Genomic DNA, 7,371 nt, shown 5'->3' on the forward strand with positions numbered 1-7,371 from the left:
ATGGCTGGCAGGGGCTGGAAAGGCGCACCCAACCATGTGCTACGGGGTCTTGTGCTACGGCCCTATTCTCGTACCCACCCCCACAGAGCTAATACTAAAAGCATAGAGTAGAGAGCTACAGAACATGTGTTTCTCCTTCCTAAAGTTTAAGTGATGATTATTTACCTGTGAATATTAGTCTATTCTCATATAAATGTTTTCTTTTAACTTTCTGAATTCCCTGACTATCATCTTTGCTAGAGGAAGGTGAGAAAGAATTGTTTAGATCTGCGGTTCTCAAACTTTAGAATCCCTTAGACGACTCATTAAAACACAGACTGCCAGGCTCTACCCCAGAGTTTGTGATACAAAGTAGGTCAAGGATGGGCCTCGAGGATTTGCATTTCTAATGATGTCCCAATGACACTTCGAGACCACTGGTTCAGATCAACCCCAGAACGATCAGCCACCCACACGAAACCTGGGACAGTGGATGGCTCATGTCATCCCTGACCGGTGGTGACGAGGCCGAGGCAAGTGACAAGTCAATGGTTTGTCCAGGAACAGCTAAGGGTCTCCTGACTAATAGCGAATGCAAGAAGTCAGATTTCTCCAAGCAAAATGGAAAAGGTGGTACAGAAACGAATATTTACATCCTATAGAATATTCGAGAAATGCTCCCCTCTTGCCCAGTCTGAGGATCGCCTAAAAAACCGACGAACCTGCTCTCGCCAACCTGATTCACGAAACCCTCCAACCGCTCTTTGCCATCGCTGCTCCGGTGCTTACGCTCACCTCGAGGAGAAGCGGAGTGGCTGGTGACGACTGTCGCAGACCGAGGGTCCGGTGACCCCCACTCTGGCCGGCCTCAGCACCCGGTACTTACACTGGCCGGATTACGGTCACAGGGCTCCCCTCCTTCATCAGTGAACTGAATGACTGGAGAGACAATTTCTAAAACCCCATCGAACCCCAGCATTTTGCGATCCCCTCTTACTTCCCTGCTTATGAACGGACTGAGAAACGGAGGGATGGAGCCATGAGTGACAAAGCCCCGAGTGCCAGGGTCCCCTCTGAAGGCACAGACGGAGAGTCTTGGCAGGGCAACGACCTGAAGTCTGTTCTCTTAAAGTCTGACCAGTCACCAGTCACACCGATGAACGGGCCGTGGTCCGGTCCCCTGGCACCACATTTGCACCTGCTCCGAAAAGCAGGTTACCGTGGTGATCCAGTGACAAATGGGGACAACGGTCATCGACGCGGCGACACCAGGCTACATGTGAAAAGAATATTTACCGAAGAAACACGAGCCACAAGACCCACCTGCGTAGCCCATGGTCGTTCGGCCGGGGCCAGCGAACGCCAAGGTCGGAGAGGGAGAGGCATGGCCCCGGCCAGCTCCGCGGAGCAACGAGACCAGCCGCAGAGCGCCGACTTAAATGTAAGTGCATTTCTGCACCTACAGAGAAAAGAAGGAATTTAATGTTCCCAAAGCTGAAGAAACCAACCAAGGACACGTACATTTTTAAAAGCCAGCCCGCCAAACACCAAAAGAGAAACAGCGAAGTGCTAAAGGATAGGAGCCCCCATCCCCCACTCAATGCCACCCATAGAGACGATCTCGAAGAACAAGAAAGGTCATCATGGGCGTTTTCTGAACATTTGCAGGAACTGGCCAAATCAATGAACAACTGCCAAGCAGTCCTGTGTGCTCCCCTTCGGCCATCGGAGCCACTGCTGTGGGGACCCGTTTGCTGGGACCCGCATCCCCTTTAAATGGAGTGGCTGCACCTCTAACGGCTCTCCCACCTCTGCAGGAAATCTTACCGTTTTACACCTGAGGGCCTTTCCCACGAAACGCTGCCCCTGTCCGTTAGCTCCACTCACAAAGCAATGCAAACCAGGATGGGCCCCCTGGACTTCGGCAGCGACTTGGGGCTTTGCCTACTTTTTGGTCAAAGGTCCAGGATATTTTTCAGAAAGCAAGATAGAGCTCGAAGCACACAAAGCTATACGTCAGCATCGGGAAACAAGGTCACGCTTCTTACGGCACACGACAGCAAAGCACGCTGTGTCGAACTGGCCATTAGTCACCTAGATCGACACCATACGTGCCTGGGCTCATACTTTATTTTTAGCATGTGCCCTATGGCCTTCTCCGTCCTGGGGATGTCTCTCTGCTTCACAGCCTCCTAAATGCTTGCCTTTGTTGGATCATCGTTTGAAGTCATTGCTTTAAAGTCAACTTTCTCCCTCTCTACTTTATCTCTGTCCCACAGGACGGCAGAGCCACTCAAGAACACTCTGTGCAGGGCAGGCGACTGACCAGCTCACAGATCGCCCCGGTGAGAGCATCAGGATTGTCCTCCCAGCCACACTGGCACCGGGGTGGTGGCAAGGGAAGAAACGGAGACACAGACTAAAGGAATCGCTTAAGTAAAAAGCATTATTAACTGAGAAGGCTTGACCAATAATAACAATATAAAAAAAATGTGCTTTCATGAAAAAAACTACTATGGAGAGAAAAAATTTATCGTTTGAGTATCGCTTTACATGAAGTCATACCTCAGAAGTTATATACATAAAGTACCCTTCTCTTTATTCCTGCTTCTCAGTGCGTTTCAATTAAATCTCAACCAAGGAATTTTCCAAAGCGTTTTGCATTCTAGCATAACTTAAAAGGCACAAGACTGTGGAGGCCAACTACGAGTTCCCATTGCCTCTCCCTTCTGGAATAGCCTCCTAGCTGGATTCCTGTGGGCTTCACCTTTGGCACCAGGGCAGACAAAGCCCTTCAGCAGCAGCAGCGAAAGTGACAGCTGGGCCACACTTCCAGCAGCCCCCAGGAAATGAATGCAAAACATTTCTCTGCGGGCCGAGGCTTCGTGCCCCTGAAATGAAGTCATTTATTTGCAGGCCATCTTGCCTTCTGCCATGCCAGCTTCTAATACCAGACAGTGCAGGACTTAGCCCACCCCACACAGGCACCCCACTGGAGAGCCTGAGCGGCCCACTGCTGGATTTTGCTGACTTGGAGTGACAAGTCACATCTGCCCGGTTGGAGGTGATCGTAATTGATCTCTGTATGTTCATCAGTGCAGATAAAACACAGCCATGAGCGTGTAGACATCCCGTAACGTCCACCTGGTGTTAAGGGCCCTTTAAAACTGCCAGCTTATACGGAGAATAAGGATGGCTTGGATCTTAATGAATACATTGATGAAAATATAATGCTGGAATCAACGGCTTCTAAAAGAAAACTCGTCTGAGCTAAGACACTGACATACCAGACGACCTTGGCCAAGACGCTTGACCTCTACAAGCCTCGATTAGCCAAACACTAAAATTGAATAAAACAAAAACCTTGTTGAAAATTAGATGCTGGATTTAGTTGACTCTGTCTGATGAGCTTTCCAGAGTAATTTACAATTCCAAAGAGAACAGTCAAACAAAACATAAAGCAAACATCAGAAGTGCCAGCATGGAAGGGGGCTACATCACTTCAGCTGTCCAACTAGTCCACAGAGTCCCTTAAATCGGCCCGCGTCGCGGTCTATTAACGCAAGGCTCACTGCACGGCGGCGATTGAAATGTTCTGCGTTGGAAATACAGTGTGCTCTGTCGTTTTATGGAAAGAAGGGGGTTTAGATATTTTTTTAAATCTTCCTACGTGATCTAAAATAATACCTTTTCCTAAAAATCGCTTTAAAGGAAACCTACCATAGTGTTACAGGGTAAGGCTCGTCGAGAGCTCCGTGGATTTCAGAGAAAGACAGTGCAGTCCTCGGCTCCCTTTTCTTTATATAAAATCTGAAATAACCTCAAGAAATCCAGGCATCAACCTTTCCACTGTTCTGACGATCTCATGTATTTGTCTCCAGCCCAGACATTTTCCAGATGCAAATCTCTTTCCAACGTTTCCCAATTTTTTGGAAAAATTGTTAGAAATCATGTCTATTGTCCCCACACCTAATACCACAATATGTCTCCGTTTGTCTGGGACAGTTCCGATCGATGCCTGTTGTGCTGGGGTCATTTTCAATAGCCCTTCTCTTCACACTCGTGATGTCCACACCGGAGGACAAACCACGTGGCTGCTGCGTCCACATTGCCCTCCGCCTCCACCCTACCCAGCCCAGCTTTAGGTGAGCCCGTGTCATCGTCTCCAGCTCGACTGATGAAAGAATCTATGAGCTGGGCCTCCAGCCCCCATGGCGTCCCTTCCTCCCTCCGATTCATCCAGCAACCATTCCTACCAGGTGACCTTTGTAAAGTAAAAATCTGATCAGGTCGCTCCCCTGCTTCACTGGGTTTGCCTACTTCTAAAATAAAGTTTAGAAGACTAACATTCAAAGCCCTCCACCATTTGACCTCATCCAGTAAATCTCCCATCACATGCTTGTTGAATTAAACTATAATGGAACTTCCTTATTAATAATAATAATAGTAACAACAACAACAACAATAAGAATAATGCAAAGTTTAGAGATAATTTCCCCAGATCCTTAAATTAGAGCCAATATTTCAGACCCTGGTCAACTTCTTTTCTGGTAAAAGACGAGACTTCTGGGACACTCTAGCTATTGTCCCCAACAGTTGTGCTTCAAAAAAAAACGTCTGACCACTATGCCGTGCACCTGAGACGAAGATAAAATAATACTGAATGTGAACCAGAATTAAAAGGTTTTAAAAAGTCGGTCTTTTTGTATTTTTAAACAACATATATTTTAAACATCTTATACTTAGAAGGTACTAGAGAAGCTTTCTATCTGAAATAACCCTGTAGAAAATCCTTTTGAATGATAAAAGATTCTGTTATAATGTATTCTTTTCTGTTTGTTAACTTCTCATTTTCATAAGTTTCTTAAATCAAAGACTTTCTGACACTTCCCATCGTCAGCAGGACAGCTTTTCAAAAATGTAGTTGCTCGGGCACCCCACTCGTGATTTAAGGAATCTGAGGTCAAAACAGGTGTGCCTGCTGATGCTCCCCGAAGCTGGACAGTGACAAGCAGCCCACAGTCCACGATGGAACAAACACCCAGAGAAGCGACAACACAGCGGAATCAAAGCTTACTTGATTTCAACATGAAAATGAATTCACAAGCCAGGTGTCAGGTAAGCAAAGTAGCTGCTTGGAGAATCAGAGCCATAGTATGGGAGAAACTATTTAAAATATAGAAATATTTTAAAACTTGGATTTATTTAGAATAATCTTGCTTCATTCTATCCAAACAAATCGAATTTTACATAATCTTAAAACTAAGTCTAGGCGTGGGAAGAACACAGTAGAGCTAAGTATATTATCACTTCCTGTGCATAAAAAGCTGTAAATCGGTGATCTCAGTGGAAAGTAGAAAGTATCAGAAACCCCTGTCGGTTCAAGCCCACACTCTCTGTCCAGGGGCTGAACGCCCAGCAGCCTGGTCTTCAAAACGGGTGCATTTGAATTAACACCTTTCATCACGCAAAGGGCTACGTCAGATTCAATAACCTACAGTTAGGGGAGAGGGAAGCAGCTTTAAAGGGGCCCAAATCAAGAGCTAGACCCAGCTTCTCAACGGAAACAAGCACTGGGGAAAACAGGACAAGATCCGGCCTCAAGCGCATCATGTCAAATCAACCAAGTGCAAAGCTACCTGGGAACATGGCGCCCAGAGGTCGTTCTGACCGGCTCTCACGTCGGGCCCCCAACAGGACCAAAAGTCCTCAGAGAGAGAACGCTGACGGGGCGCATTCAGGAACCACGCTATCTGGAGCATCCAGCAGCACCAAGGAAATCTAGCGACAGTTCACCAAGCTCCGATTCCCCAAAGGCAGAAAAGGAAATGAAGAGCTCCAGGCAGAGGACCAAGTGGTGGAATTCAGCCACAAGGAAAGAACATGCGACTCCTGTTATTAGAACTGGGATCGAAGGTGATTTGGGTCTTCGATGCTTATAGAGAAATCAGCTTCAAAATTCGTAGCCCTGCCGAGGCCAGACAGTAGTAAGCAGAGAATCCACCTGTCTTCTGAGACCCCTCTTGCCTGAGGTGTAGGTGGTCTTGAGAGCAGAGATTCTGAACCCTGACTGCTCTGGGCCCCGCAGTGATCTAGCCATATCAGACTCCTTGGGGTGGGGCCTAGGTGCCCGTATTTTTACGCGTTCAGGGTAATTTCACTATGCAGCCAGGATCGGGAAAAGACAGCTGATGGGTCCTGTGCAGAGCCAGCTATGGAGAAAAGGTAAGTGGACCCATAACCAGAAGCCAGGCGGGACCTGAAAACACAGGTCCAGAATCAAAGTCTGCATGACCCTAAAAGTGTCTACACAGACACTGATTGTGCTACTTTCTTCTAAGCACTGTCTTATCTTCACAGCATAGGTACCTGCAGCCTTTTGGACAAATTATTTAGACAAATTATTCAGATAGGAACAAAGGCCCTTGCTCGGAGCTTCGGTCGATACGTCTGCCATGCTTGAATCAAGACTGCCTATTTTTAAAACTACCTCACTGCCCAGGGCGGCATGTCACCATAACTATGTGATACTTTTATCTTGAATCGAATCCTAGAAAACATAACTTCAGAGTGTCCTGAAAAACCAAATGTCACATAGAGCCACGTTCTACTGTTAACCTACCGTTTTCTGGATATGTGTTTCATGGGATGAAAAGGAGATTAGAGGTCTAAAAATGAGAACCATATTTCCTCTACTATCCGCGAGGTTCTGTCTTGATTAGCGGCTCATGTCGTTCAGTCAGTGGCAGACAGGATTTTACATGGCAACAGGGCGGCTGATCAGCTGTGTCGTACGCCGGGCTTTCTGTGTGTGTGTTGGTTGGTTATTTACCATATCTACACACAGGGCACTGAACTGGATGCTTTTCTCAAGTTACAGAAGCAAAACGTAGTCATGACAAACTGAGTCGCCTTCTGTCCAAGTACTGATGACGTGTCTTTCTGAGCGACTGAAAGAGCCTCGACTGCCGACTTGCTCTGCTGACAACTCCTCTCCTCAGAAAGGGGAGGGGAGCAAGAAGGGAGTTTGTGCGCCGAGGCTTAACTCTGCCCACCCCACAGGACAGACCACTTAGCGGAGGGGAAGTCAGAGGATGGAGACTGGATGGAGGACCCTCCTTTTTAGACCCTCCCTCGTCAGTTCTAAACGTTTTCGCTACGACCCCCATGTGACTCCACTCCCGGGACACACAGCACCTCTCACTGGCCCATCATTCTCAGTGACATCGGAGTGAGCATTCTGCAAGCCAGCTTTTGTCACGTGACCTTCCTGCTCTAAACACAAAAAAACCTCTCTTCTCTTTAAGAAGCACTTAACACCGAAGTGCAAGCATCCTGTAGGTGCTGAACGAGTAGTAACTCCATTCATCTTCACAAAAACCTTAAAAGATA

The 7,371-nt window shown here is 47.3% G+C and overlaps 1 protein-coding gene across 1 annotated transcript in view; it reads right to left on the bottom strand.

The window, feature by feature from the left end:
• The window catches only part of LHFPL6 (LHFPL tetraspan subfamily member 6), a 213,987-nt gene that overhangs the window by 133,016 nt on the left and 73,600 nt on the right, over positions 1–7,371 (bottom strand). The window lies entirely within an intron of this gene.

The sequence above is a fragment of the Pteropus vampyrus genome, unplaced genomic scaffold (assembly GCF_000151845.1).
Source record: "Pteropus vampyrus isolate Shadow unplaced genomic scaffold, Pvam_2.0 Scaffold317, whole genome shotgun sequence".
Lineage (NCBI taxonomy): Eukaryota > Metazoa > Chordata > Mammalia > Chiroptera > Pteropodidae > Pteropus > Pteropus vampyrus.